Here is a 15,231-nt window from a genome sequence, read left to right as displayed (position 1 = left end):
ATCTGCTCTTTATGATCATTACAAATGGCTTGGATGAGGAAGTGGAAGGGTGGCTTAATAAATTTGGCGATGATACGAAGGTTGGTGGATTGTGGAATGCATGGAGGGCTGTTGTCGTTGGGACGAGACATTGACAGAATGCAGAGCTGGGCAAGGAAATGGTAGATGGAATTCAAACCAGTAAAGTGTGAAATAATTCATTTTGGAAGATAGGATTTAAATGCAGATAACAAGCATAATGACCGGATACTCAGCAGTGTGGAGGAACAGAGGGATATTGGGGCCAACGTCCATTGATCCCTCAAAGTTGCTATTAAATTGATAGGGTTACAAAGAGGTTTTTGATGTATTCGTGTTCATTGACAGTGGGCTAGTGTTCAAGAACTGTTAGGTTATGCTGCAACTGTGTAAAATTCTGTTTGGACAACATTTGGAGTATTGTGTTCATTTCAGGTCCACCTCATCACTGGTGAGAAGTGGAAGCTTCAGAGAGGGTGCAGAGGAGGTTTACCAGGATGCTGCCAGGACTGGTGGCCAGATCTTATGATGAAAGTTTGAAGGTGCTGGGGCTTTTTTTCCATTGAAGTGAGGCAGTACGAGAGGTGACTTAATAGAGCTAGACAAGGTGATGGGATGCACAGATAGAGTGGATAGTCAGAGACATTTTATTTTTCAAATGGGGAAAATTATTATTATGAGGGGACATAATTTGAAGGCGATTGGAGGGAGGTAAGAAAGACATCAGAGGTAATTTCTCACATGGAGAGTGGTGAGCATGTAGAATTTGCTTCCAACAGTGGTAGTGGAGACAGACACTCTGGAAACTTCTGAGCCACTCTTGGATAGGTGCATACAGGAGAATAAAATGGAGGGTATGCAGAGTAGATTGATCTTAGTGGTATAACAGGTCACCACCACATCACGGGCTGAAGAGCCTGTAATGTGCTGTGCTGTTCTATGTTCCATGTTCGTTTTATTTCAATGTGATGTGTTGTGCTTTGGTAAAACAACTGAGTCATGGCATTTTTTTAAGTGTCGCTGGTGCTTTATGTAGTATTTTAATACCAAGAGACTTATTCTTTGAAGTTTGCTTCACATGTTGTCGGAATGGTTTAGAAGGCGTTCAGCATGCATACCTTCATTTCGCAGACTGTTGAATATCAGAGTCACAAATCGATATTGAGTTTCTGTGGGAGATTGATGAGGACCCTTCTGCCGGACTGTATCCAGCTCTAGTCGCCCTATTATAGGAAGTATGTTATCAAGCTGGAGAGGATGCAGAAAAGATTTATCAGGATATTGTGGGAACTGAAGATTTGAATTATAGGGAGAGACAGTATAAAGTCATAGATTGATAAAAATGGACAACACAGAAGCAGACACTTCAGTCCAGTTCGTCTGTGCTGATCAAATATTCTAAATTAATCGAGTCTCTTTGCCAGCATTTCGCCTACATCCATTTGAAACAGTCTTATTATCTCTCAATTCTGACACATTTTATCTGTTTCAATGACACCAGCTTCAATCACTTCCTCCAGCAGTTCATTCAGTCCATGCACCACTTCTGCGGGTAAGAGTTGCTCCTTTAGTGGCTTCCAAATCTGTGTGCTCCCAACTGAAACTTAACTTACATCATTTGTTTGTTTTGTTTCACACTCTTACAGCGGGGAAACGACGTTGGCTATTCATGATCCACATCTGCGTCATGCTTTCGTAAACATTTGTAAGTTCACCCCTCAGCCTCTGCAGTTCCACAGAAGATACTCCCAGCCTATTCAGACTGTCCTTGTAGTTGAAACCCTGCAAATTTGGCAACCTTCTTCTGACCCTCATCTGCGGCTCTACACATAGATGGCCTTGCTGAACTTTAAGGTCCTAATGTCTCATCAGTTAATCTGGTGTCCTGAATGTATTTGTAAAATCACCCTGTATTCTCCTGAAAAACTTTTTGCCAAAGCTATCTCATTTTCTGGAACTGCAGATTTTGATATAAGGAGGAGTTGAATAGATTGTGGCTTTTATCTCTCGACTGTAGATGTTTGAGGGGTGATCTTACAGGTTGTTTTTTTTAAATATAAATCATGACCTGTGTAGATAAGGTGAACAATAGGTATATTTTCCCTTTTTTGGTGTGTTTCAAGACCAATTTGCATATTTTTAAGGTTTGAGAATAAAGATTTAGAAACCTCACGAGGGCATTTTCTTTAACACAGAGATTGGTTCATTTGTGGAAAGAACTTCCAGAGGAAGTTGTCGATACAAGCACAGTTAAAAGATTTGGAAACATTTGGACGAGAACGTGAATAAGAAAGGTTTGGACGGACATTGGCCAAGTGTCTGCATGTCTTTACACTGGAGTTATGATCTTCAGGAATGATCGGTCTGGCAAATTTGTTTCTGTGCTGTAAGGAGAAGAAGACATTTGGCACATCTGGCTTCATTGGTCAGAACTTTAGTGCAGGAGTTGTGATGTCATGTTGCAACTACATAGGACATTCATGTGGGCACTTTTGGAATACTTCACACAATTGTAGTGGGAATTATATCGGGAGGGTTTTGTCAAAATAGAGGAATTTGAGACAATGAAGCAATGATTCGCATGGATGGTGCTGGAACTGGAGTATTTTTTCTGTCGGCAGGGGCTGAATAGACATTTTCCCTGCAGAATCGGAGGCTGAGAGATGACCTTATTGAAATTTGTAAATCTCAAGGGGCTTTGATTGGTTGAATCTCCAAGGACTCCTTTTGGTGTGCGTGAGCCCGAAACTCGAGATTATTTGATTAAGGTGGGAGGGGAATGTGTAAAAAGGATCTACAGGGTTTTTTTCTCACGCAGAGGGTGCAGCATCTGTGGAACGGGCTGTCAGAGGAAATGATGCAGATACATAGAATAACAACATTTACAATGAACCTGGATGAGTCTGTGAATGCGAAGAATTTCGAGGAATGTGGACCAAATGCTTCCAAGCCATACTAAGTTAGCTTGGGATCTCTACTCGGTGCAAATAAGTTGGACTGAAAGGTTTTCTCGGGCAGTACAATTCTATGAAATTATACACCTTATTAAAGCTACGCAAGCACCCATCACAAAACAGATGGAATGCTGGGACTTGCTTTGAGCTTTGTGTCGAAGAGAAGATGCAGTCGAATGTGAGATAATCGGAGATAATGGGAACTGCAAATGCTGGAGAATCCAAGAAAACAAAGTGTGAAGCTGGGTGAACACAGCAGGCCAAGCAGCATCTCTTGGAGCACAAATGCTGACGTTTCGGGCCTCGAGCTCTGATGATGGGTCTCGGACCGAATCATCAGCTTTTGTGCACCTGAGATGCTGCTTGGCCTGCTGTGGTTATCCAGCTTCACACTTTGTTATTATGCGAGATAATCGGCATTTGATTCAGTCGAATGATCCCAAGGATGTAGGGACTGTCTTGTGAGTGAAGATTGAGTATTTCAGGGCCGGTTCTCAACGCACTGTAGAATACTGCATGGTGACGCAATGAAAGATGTATTATTTTGAAGGAACAGTATCGTTTTAGAAATGTTATTTCCTTTTTGAGAGAGTTTAGGAGCAAAGGATATGGTTTCTGAATTAGAGGTCACAAATTTAAGGCAGACGAGAATTTCTTCTCCAAAAATGCCTTGAATCTGTGGAATTCTTCATCAGGGAAGAATGTTGTGTCTGGTTTGTAATGTATTTTCAAAGGCGAAAAGAACAGATTTTTAATTGGTGATGGAATCAACGCACGCGAGGACAAGGCTGAAATATGGAGGTGAGGATTGAATATTCAAACATGATGTCATTGAATGGAAGAACAATCTCCATCGGTAGAGTGCTTACTTCTGGTTGCAATTCTTCTGGCATTACAAGTGACATTTGCTCTAAGTTGGTCAGTGAGAATTAGTATACACCTCTTTCATGTTTACCCTGAGATTCATGTTTTACAAGAACAGCCAACGCACTTCACGCTCATTTCCTCGTGAAAAAAAATCTCTCCATAACATCGTCCATAGATCTTCACTCTCCACTTTGTGTGATTGTATCCTATCTCAAACGTAACAACTAAACCTATACATCTTTACTGTTGTTGAATATTTGTCGAACAAAGCAAAACAAAGAAATAAGTTTCAAGGCAGATTCAAATGATATAAACTTCCCCTCTGACACACACGATTGGCCTTGAGGAATTGGATGTATACATGTTACACATATCATATATTATTTAGCTCTACAAATATAAGACAGAAATCTGTAATGCAAACGATTGATGCGGGAATTTGTCCCTGTTGTCTCTGATATCAAACAATGCGAAATCAGGAAAACAATGTTGTGAGTTAAAGAATTCTTTGTATTGTTGCATCAGATGTTGGCAGTGATTGCACAGACTCAGTAAGTTCAGAAGAAATATTCCTCTATTTTATTCAAATTAACATTATCAAGTCAAATATAGTCTGATTTAGGCGCAGTGTCGAACTCCATTCAACATTCCTTTCAACACTAACACTCCTTGGGCATGTATGCCACACTCCCGTTGGGGAGTAAATACCCACTTCACTTTATTTTTCAACATTCCTTGAGATGTGCAATAAAGATTAATAATAGATTCAACGTGTATTGCATTCTAACATTCCTCACCCCTGAGAAATACTGGTGAGACACAACGAAAAGCCATTTCAACACTATCACAGTAAAGCCTCACAATCTCGATACATCATGTACTAGATCTTGTTTAAAGACCACTCCATCCGTTATCGTTGAGCAATTCCAGATTGCTGGATTCACAGAGACAGATTTTTGAGAAAACCTTCCTCAAGAGACTCAAATGCTGACGCATTAGTTGGACTGAGAGTATGTGTCAGTTGTGTGTTGACTTCATGTTATGGAGGAAAACATTTTCCATGGTGGAGCAGCAGAACACATCGTCAAGTGGCAAAAAAATGAAGGAGAGAAAACCGGATAGGAAGAGCGAAAGAAAGACAGACATAGACAGAGACAGAAACATTGGCTGTGCCAATCTATCTTGCAATTCAAGATGCATATTTTCGCTAACCGTGAATATTAGTATCATTTGATTGTCCACTCATAAAACAATATGTATAAAAAAGCATTCACGTCAATTGGTGTTTGACGAGTGTGCTGTGATTGTGGGAAAGGATAAATTGTGTTTTTCTTGCTCTATAATCTATTCTGAGAGTTCTATTTCTGTATATATTTACATAAACGGTTCAATGGTTTCAAACAAGTGCTGATGGAGACAAATGCAAATGATTGAAACTTTTTATCAGAAAGTTTCAAATCAAAACAAGTTTATTTTAAGAAAGTTGACAGTTAGCAGAAATGAATACAAATTTCTTGCACATTAAATGCAGTAGATGTTATTTATTTCCAAACGATAAGCATGAATTTTATAAGTTTAATTTAGGTTAGAAATTCAATCATAGATGTAATGAAGCCACAGTCAAGGAAACGCTTCTGTGCAACTGGATTTATTTTGAACATTCTTTTCATTACACTTCAATCCGTTTTGACCAGAACATATTCAAGAACTCAACATAGCTCAAAGCTGGTGTTAGAATTTTCATTAAAAATGCTTGAAAGGCCAATAGGACCTGCCACAGCAATTTAAATTATTTGATATTGTTTAGTGAGTTTTAGTGACGTTCATATTTTATTTTATTAATTTGTGGAATGTCGACATTACTGGTCCGGCAAGAATGTGTTCTTATCCCAAATCGCCCATTGATTAGTTTGCCACTGCCACTCCAGAAGGCAGGCAATTACATTACTGTGCATCTCGAGTCACATGAAGGCCAGACCAAGTAATGCTGACAGATTTACTTGTTAGTTGACATGGTAAAACAGGATAATCTTTTATTTTCGATTGACTCTGGTTATATTGTTGCCATTAGACTTCACTTTTTCATTCCTGGCTTTCCTTTAATTCAAATTTCACGGATCAGTGGACTTCCTACTTTAAAAAAATCCGAAAGAACTGTGAAAGCTGTAAATCAGGAAGAAAAACAAAGTTTTTGGAAAAGCCCATAGGTCTGACAGCATCTGTGAAAAAGGAAAGGCAGTTTTGGCGATTCTGGACCAGTGACCCTTGCACAGGTGTCGAGCACAAGAGGGTGTCATGATGCATCGTTAACTTGACACTTCTGGCTGATGATTGCTGTTAATTCTTCATCCTTAACATTTGCATTGATGTGTTGGCTCTTCCATCGTTGAAGATGGCAATATCTGTGGAGCTTGTTTCTCCAATGTGTTATTTAATTATCCATCTCACATCATGACTTGATGTCGCGTCATGACACAGTTTAGACCTGATCTGTTAGTTGCATGTTCACTCAGCCATGTTCATCAAGTGCTGTTTATGCTGTTTGACATCATCATAGTCCCTCTGTGGTAGCTTCACCATGTTAAAATCTCTTCTCTATTGCTGTTCCAGGAATGGCATCCTGTACTTTCCATTAAACCGGGACTGATGCCCTCTCTTGGCGATAATTTCTGAGAGAGCAATATGCAGCACTATGAGGTTGCACATTGCACTGGAAAATAATTCTGATTATTTTGATGGCCCAATGACCTCATTATTGCCAAGAGCTGTGTTACTTTATCTAAGCCATTTAGAACGCCGAGAGTGCCGAACAACACAATGGAGAGTTTCCTCAATATGAACTTGAGACTTGCTCTCCACAACGGTTGTCTGGTTATCATTTTTCTTATTATATTTTGTGCAGCCAAATAGAAGTAAGGGTAAGTTCAAACATATATTTTCCCTCTTGTTGCTTCCATCACCAGCTGCGTCAGGCCCAGTCTAACATCTCTGTCAGTCAGGACCGGAGCAACTCGCACAGGAGTGTGGCCATGCCTAGTAGTGCGCATTGAATTCCCCTTCCCCAAATACATTCTGCTTCCTTGACACCTTCGGTGCTTAACCCAAATGCTGTTCAACGTGGAGGAGGACTTATTCATCAGCCAAAGGAAGATGACACATTGTAATCAGAAGTTCCTTTCTTTGTCCATGTTTAACCTAAAACCGTATAACTTGTCGGTTACAGCATCAATACTGAGGGCAAGTTGCAGTTAACTGATGACTGTATCATCAGGCTGTACCTTGAAATATATGTGAAACGGTTATGAGAAGGATACTATTCGGTTGGAGCATGCTCAGGAATGATTCATTAGCATGGAAGGTAAGCCTCACAGGGAGAGGCTGGATAGAGCCATAACGACGTAAACCATAGAAATAAACTCTTCCATCAAATTTGTCAATGCCAATGAGATGTCCTAAATTAATCTAGCCTCAGTTTCTATCATTTTGCCCATATCCCTGTGAAAACCCTTCAACTTCATGCCTGCATCCAGGTGATTTTCAGTATTGTAATTGTACCTGCCTCTCCCACATCGTCTGGCACTTCATTCCATGCATTCAACATCCTTCCCATGGAGCATTTGCCCATTATGTCTTTTCAAAATCCTTCTGCTGTCAAATTCAACCAATGCCCACTCGTGTTGGTCTCCACTTGAAAAAAAAATCATATCTTGGCTCGTCACCCTATCCGTGACCCTTATGATTTTACAAACTTCTATTAGATCACAACTCAGCTTTCGACACTTCAGGTAAAGTTATACCGGACTATTCGGTCTCTCCCTATCGCTAGAATTCTCCAAACTTAGCAAAAAAACTTCTACCTCCTCTCTGAAAATTTTCAATTCAATTGCATCGTTCCTGAGGCAGGGAGTCAGCAATAAGTGCACAATCCAAAAGTGGCTGAAACAATGTCTGGTACAGCTATGCAACGACAATATGACGTCCCATTTCCCATCCTCGGTGCACTTATCAGCAAAGGCAAGCACAATAAACGCCCGACTCACGGCCCTGCCTTACATGTTATTCCACTTTTGAGCAAATGCAAAACTGCAGTCCAGGGTATGTTTGTTTGGCAACACTCCCAAGGACTTTAAGTATATGAGTCATGACCTGATTTGTGCTAACAAAATGTAGCAACACAAATATACCGAACTTTGTTCCATCTGTAACTTTGTGGACCATTGTCCCATTCGATGACATATTGATTGCACCCGAAGTTCAGCTTCTTGGTTGTCCATTTCATGATGATTTTTTGTGATTTCCGGAAACTTACTAAAAATTGCTACTATATTCACTTTCAAATCATTTATGTAAATGATGAAAAAATAATATATCTAGCTCCAATCTTAGCTGCACACCGCTTGTTATAGTCCTCCAGTCCGAAAAACATCTGTCCACGACCATCCACTGTCTCCTATCTTCCAGAAACTTATGTTTCCCAAAGATTAGTTTCCCCTGAATTCCGTGAGCTTTAAACCTGTTAACCTATCTACCATGCAGAACCTTTTCGAAAATCTTATTTGAGTCCATATCCTATGCTTTGTGTTCTTCAATTCTCTTCCACGTGCCTTCAAGAATGTCAATCAATTTCGTGAGCAACGAATCTCCGTTGACTCAGCCATCCTTTATACTCTAACCAATTTCTGCCTTTCCAAATGCATGTTAAGCTTTTCCCTCAGAATCCCCTCCAACACCTTGGTCACCATTGATGTCAGTCATAGATCCTGTCTCCAGATCCATGACTTTTCCTCACCACGTTGCTTTCATAATGTCAACATGGTGGCTCAACTCCATATGCCGCCATCTCAGATATCGTTATTGATGATGCCGCTATCTCAACCAGATGCCCAACAATCACTTTCCAAGCTTTCCAAAAATTTTCTGGGCCAAACCTGACGGAGTCCCGGAGGTTTATCAACGTTAATTCTATTTCAAGAGGTACAACACATCCTCCTCTGTAGTGTGGATATTGTTCATGCCACTGCACCTTATTTTCCCAACATCCTCAGCTTGTATAACTTTCTCCACAGTGACATTGATGCAAAATCCTCGTTGAGTATCTCATCCACCACCTGCAGTTCCATGCACAGTGGCCTCAGTGATCTTTAAGGTGTTATGGTCTCTAGCTTGTTATTCTTTTGGTCGTTCTCCATAGTCGCATTTCCCAATGCTATCTCATGTTGTGGGAGTAGAGAATTAATGGGACATGCTGAAGCTTTTATATCTCAAACGTAGACTTTTGTGGGGTGATCTTATACAGGTTTAGTAAAATCATGAAAGATCTCGATCAGGTGAATAGCAGGTATTTTTTTCCCCCTGCTGTGTGGGTGTTGCATGACGAGTGGCATATTTTTAATGTGAGAGGATGAAGACAGGATGACTTTGATTTTGCAGGGAAACTGGTTCGTTTGTGGAGCCACTGATTGATACAGATAAAATTAGAGCATTTAGAAACACTTGTCGGAGTAAGTGAGTAAGAATTTTTTGTAGGGACAAGGGCCAAGTGCAGGCATGTGGGACTAATTAAAATTGGGAATATGGCCGGCATGGATGCTTATATCGTCGAGTTTGTTTGCTTGTTGTATGACAATGCAATTCTGTGAGTGTCAGTTGTGGATTAATTTAGAAAATGTGAGGTGTTGCATTTGGTAAGGCATAGCATGTCAGGACTTACTCACTTAATGGAAGGGTCCTGATGAGTGTTGCTGAACAAAGATGCCTAGGTTGCAGATGTATAGTTCCTTGAAATTGGAGTCGCAGGGAGGCAGGGTGGTGAAGTAGGCTTTTGGCACGCAAAACTTCTTTGGACATAACTTTTAATATCGGTGTTTGGATGTCATGTTGCTTTTGTATAGGACATTCGTGACGTCATTTTTGGAATGCTGTGCACAATACTTTTCGACATTTGATTGGAAGGATTTGTTTCACTTAAGAACGTGAAGCAAAGATTTACAAGGATGATGTCAGACTTGGAGTTTTGTAGCTGCAGGCAGGTGCTGAATAGGCTGGGATTCCATCACCGCACCCCCCCACCCCACCCTGCACCACCACATCGGAGGCTGATGTGACTTTATTGAGATTTACATCATCATAAGGACTATTTATAGAGTGAAGAACCAAGAGTATTATACATTGACGGCCGTGTCCAAAACTACAGGATATAGTATTCGGGTGACAGGGAAAACGTCTAAAAATGGCCTGAGAGTGTAAATCTTTCACCATGGCAGGGGTCATGGCCGGGGCGGGGGGGAGGCGGGGGATGTGGTGGCGCTGGTAGAGGAAGTGGTGGAGGCATTTACAATTACAACATATAAAACACATCTATGCGGATATGCGAATGGGAAAAGTTTGGAGGAATGAGACAAGTGCTTCCAAATGGAGCTCGGCCAGATTGGCATTTCTGTTTGGTGGAACTATGCAAGCACTAGGCACACAAAGGCTGGAATACTGTGAGATGTTCTGGGCTTCGTCTCGGAGGGAAGATACACGGAAATACAAAGCAATCTATACAAGGTTCACTTCACTTATCCAGCGGATGGATGGTCTGTCTTGGGAGTGGAGATTGTGTGTTTTTGGCCTGTCGTAATTGGAATATAGAAAATTTAGTAGTGAAATATTGAAGCAGGTTTTAACTTCCGGGAACTTGTCAGTTGAAATGCACAAATGTTTCCACATTGGTGAGATTTCAGTAGATAAGGAAATCATCACTGAATTAAAGGCACGAATTTAAGGCAGAAGTCAATTTCCTCAAATTGAATGTAGTGAATCTGTGGAATTCGTTACCATGGAAGATTTTCGAGATTGGTTCTTAAGTATTTCCATAGGTGAAAGGGGCATATTTTGAATTAGTGATGGAATCAATGCTTATGAGAACAGGATTGAAAAGTGGAGGTGAGGGATATCAAATCCGCCATAATGTCATTGACTGGAAGAACAAATTCCATTGGAAGAATAGCAAATTCTGATTTGAATGTTTTCACATTACAATTGATGTTTGCTTTAAATTACTGACTTCAGAATTATTATTGTCCCCACCGATATTCCTCCTCAATTGCATGTTTTCTGAGGGCCACACAGGCGCTTCAATTTTTTCTCCTCGTTAAAAAAGAGACAAGCCTTCAGACCATCATCCATAGATCTCCTCTGGCCCTCTTTGACGTGATTGCATCCTTTCTCTCAGATAGTGACTAATTATTCATATCTTCAAGTTTGTTGAAGATTTATCAAACACAACCAAGACTGCTACAGAAAAGGTAAAAGCAGATCAAAACAACATTTAAACTGCCATATCAAACATACCATTGGTATGTGGATTATGGAAGTTATGCACATTACACAAAGAATACATTTTCTATCTCCACACACGCAAAACAGAAATTTGGTTCGCAAAAGTTCGATGCAGGAATTTGTTCCCATTTTATTCTGGTATTAATCATTTCAAAATCACGAAGACAAAAGGAGGAGTTAAAGGCTCCTTTACACTTTTACACCAGATATTTTCAGTTATTGCACAGCTCACATTGCGCTCAGAATAAATCTCCCACTACATTGCTCCAGGCAACCAAATAATTACAGAAGAATAGAATCCCTGTAGTGTCAAATACAGTACGTTTGGGATGCTGGATAGATCTACATCGAATATTCCTTAAAAATGACAGACTCTTAGGTTCTGCACAACACAGCATTGAAACAGAGTCTTTTAGACAGAAAGTGAATTACATTGTGCGATCAAATATTTTTTAGACATGAGCAATACTGGTGAGACACAATGAAAAGCCCTTTAAAGATAATCACAGGAAAGTCTCACAGCCACGTTACACGAAAATTTTGATTCGGTTCAAAACCCCTCCGTCGGTTCCAGTCAAGCAATTCCAGGCCACTGAATATTCAAAGATACATTTCCCAGAAAACCTTGTTCTATGGTCTCAAATGTCTCAGGAAAGAAACGCATTACGTGGCCAAAAGTATGTGTTATTTAGGCATTGACTTCAAATTACGGAGGAAAACGTTCTCTGATGGTGTAGAGTGAAAACATGGTGTCACATATTTTTAAAAAATACACACACGTACATGAAAGCGAGGGACACGGAGGGGAAGAGAGGACGAGAGAAACAGACAGAAAAATAAATATTGGCTGTATCAATGTATCTGACAATTATGGATGCATTTGTTGGCTGTACGTCAGAGTTTGCATCACGCTGATTCTATAAACTTTTAAATTAAAGTTTACGAAGTCCTCACATTAATTACTGTTGGAATTTGTTGAATTATTTGCATTTTAGCCAACAATTTTGTGCTGTGTTTATGGGGAAAGATTAAGCACTTTTGGTGATCTATGATCTATTCTGACAGTTCTATTTCTGCTTATTTACGTACATGCTTCATTGATTTCAAAGAAGAGTTGATGGTGACAAACCAGATGATCAGCGTTATTTATTGACTTGCTTAAAATCAAAACAAATCTATTTTAAGCTTGTTGGCAGTTAGCAGAAATGAATACAATTGTTCTGAAAATCAATTGTAACAGATTTTACTTATTTCCAAATGATAAGCACAAATTTAAAATTTAATTTCTGTCATGAATTAAGTCATGGAAATTTTACAGTCACTTTAAATGACAAATTTCTCTATGACGAGATTAAGTCTAAACGTTCAATTGTTTATTACATTAATCCATTTTGATGGGAACATCTCGAAGAGCTCAATATAGCTCAAGTCGCGTTTTAGAATTTTCAAAAACATTGTAAATTACTTGAAAGAGACATCAGGAAGTGTCACAAAACTGAAATTAATTGATATAGTTTAGTGAGTTTTAGTCACACTTTTATTTTATTCATTCATTCATTGAATACCGATGTTGCTGCTTCAGCCAGCAATGAGTCATTATCCCAAATCGCACATTTAGTCGGTTGCCACTGCCACTCCATGAGGCACTCAATCATATTTCTGTGTGTCTGCAGTCACATGAAGCCCAGGCCAAGTCAAACCTGAAGATTTCTATCAAATAGGCATGAATGAACAATTGCTTTTGTATTTTCGACTGATTCTGGTTATACTTTTGCCATTGGACTTTTTTTTCATTCCAGGTTTTCTTTGAATTCAAATTTCAAAAACAGAAAAACGTGCGATTTCACATCCTGTCAGCTAAACATCCAACTGGAGTTCAGAAATCCTGGACCAGTGATATGACCACAGCAATCTTGATTCTCGAAATGTAGTCGGTATGTACAGAAAGCTGTAACAAACAGAAGAGCAATAAATCTCACATTTCACGTCAGAAATAAATGTTGGAGTGGAATATGGTGAGAATTATTTCGCATTTGTCACAAATTCATAGGAGACTTTGCATCGAATAATCGATCTCAAAACTGGAACAGATTGTCCCTCTGCTGAACCTGAATCACCTACTGCCTGTTACCAGTATTCCTCATCTGAATTTGTTTCAGACTTCTATTCTCCAGCACACTTCGCACTTTCAAAACGCTTGGTTGAAATTTGAACAAGTTTGTTATGTATCCCAAGAAAGTGATAATCGCTGACCATTTTGTAATGACACTGTCTTCCTGGATTCATTTGGCTTTTTTTTCAGAAGTAGCTTTAAAACGCATTGCTGGCTTCATATTCAGATTCGGGACTGTGCAGGAACAGGTGCCAAATCGTGGAACAAGTTGGACAGACCAGGCAGAAAGAACAGACCGCTTCCACCGAGGAACAATACTGAGCCATGTGGTCTCATCAAAAAAATTAGGAAGTGCGTGATTATCGCTGATTCAGCTGGCCTTTTCGTTTCAATTCCTTTAATTAATTGTAGCTACCATAACAGAAATTGAAATCGTCCCCCTGCAAAGTGACTGCAAGCTTTTAAAAGTTTCTCAAATACTCACAATGCCTCGTTAAACGCCTTATCAATCTGTCGAGTTTGCTTCAAGGATCTTTTGTTAGGTTGATTGGTGGAATACAGGTGGACTTTATTTCCTGTCATTCGTTCTCTGAATTAAATGGTGTTGAGCTGCCTTTCTGAAATGTAGGGTCGAAAATCCCTTCAGGAATGGAATTCCAGGATTTTGAGTCAGTTACTCTGATGAATGGCTGATGTACTTCTAAGTCATAATGGTAAGTATCGAGGAGGGGAGCTTACTGGTGCTGCAGTTCCTGTGTATCTGATCCTCTTATCCTTTGAGATTAAAGTGGTCATGGGTTAGGAAGATGCTGTCTAAGGATATTGTTATATTTCAGCAGTATATCCTGTATATACTACATACTCAAGCAGCTCAATGTCAGATTTGGAGACACTGGTTGCACGTGGATGTGCGACAATTCAAATGGGCTGCTTTGTTTCTGATTATGTCAAGCTTCTTGAGTGAAATTGATGCGACACCCATGCAGGCAGACTGGGAGGCATGCCATTACACATTCTTAGATAATGGGTGGCTATGGCGACTCAGCAGGATGGGCTACTTGTCGCAGTATTTCTGGCTATTGAGCTGCTCTTATCACTGTTGTGTGGACATGTTGCTTCCATTTCGGTTTCAATTCAATATGAAATCACAGACTTTTGAGATTGGAGGATTCAGTGAATGTCAGGTGGCTGTGGTTAAAATGTCTCTAATTATAATATTTGTTATCTCGCAGTTCTGTGGTGTGAATGCTACTTGCCTGTTGTCTGCGCACATCTGGATATTAGACAGCACTTGAATTTCAAAATATATTGCCCCTATATCTGAGCAGTTACAGAAGATGCTGAGCATTGTGACATAATCAGTGCCTATTTCACATCTGTGATAGACTGGAGATCACCAATGAAATAACTGAAGATAATAGGACCAGTGAAGATTCTCTCCATAATTGGGCCAAGGGCACGAGCCACGAACTCTGACAGAGACGTCCTGGAGCTGAGACGAATGAACTCAAAAAGCCAGAACTGTCTTCATGTTTACAAACGATGTCTCCAGGCAGTGAAGAGTTTATCATCTGATGTGCATTGATTGCACTGTTGGAAAAGCTCACTCGATGCCACACTCAGTCGAATGAGCCCTTCATGTCAAGTTTTATCACTCTCCCCTCACCTGTGGAACTCAGTTTTTGTTCATCTTTGATCCAAAACTGACATTCATCCGGGAGCTAAGTGGCCCTTGTATAAAATTCACAATGCGTCACTGAACAGGCGATTACTGAGCTAGTACTGCTTGGTCACACTGTTAATGACAGCTTTGCTAACCTTACTTGTCAGTGAGGGAAACATACTGAGGCAGTAATTCGCTGGACTGGATTATTTTATTGCCTGAACAATTTTCAACATTATCTGGTTTGTGCCAATGTTGCAGGTGATTTGGAAGTGCTCGGATCATGGAGTGCC

Source organism: Stegostoma tigrinum, chromosome 43 (genome assembly GCF_030684315.1).
Source record: "Stegostoma tigrinum isolate sSteTig4 chromosome 43, sSteTig4.hap1, whole genome shotgun sequence".
Lineage (NCBI taxonomy): Eukaryota > Metazoa > Chordata > Chondrichthyes > Orectolobiformes > Stegostomatidae > Stegostoma > Stegostoma tigrinum.
This window is presented reverse-complemented; position numbering follows the sequence as displayed.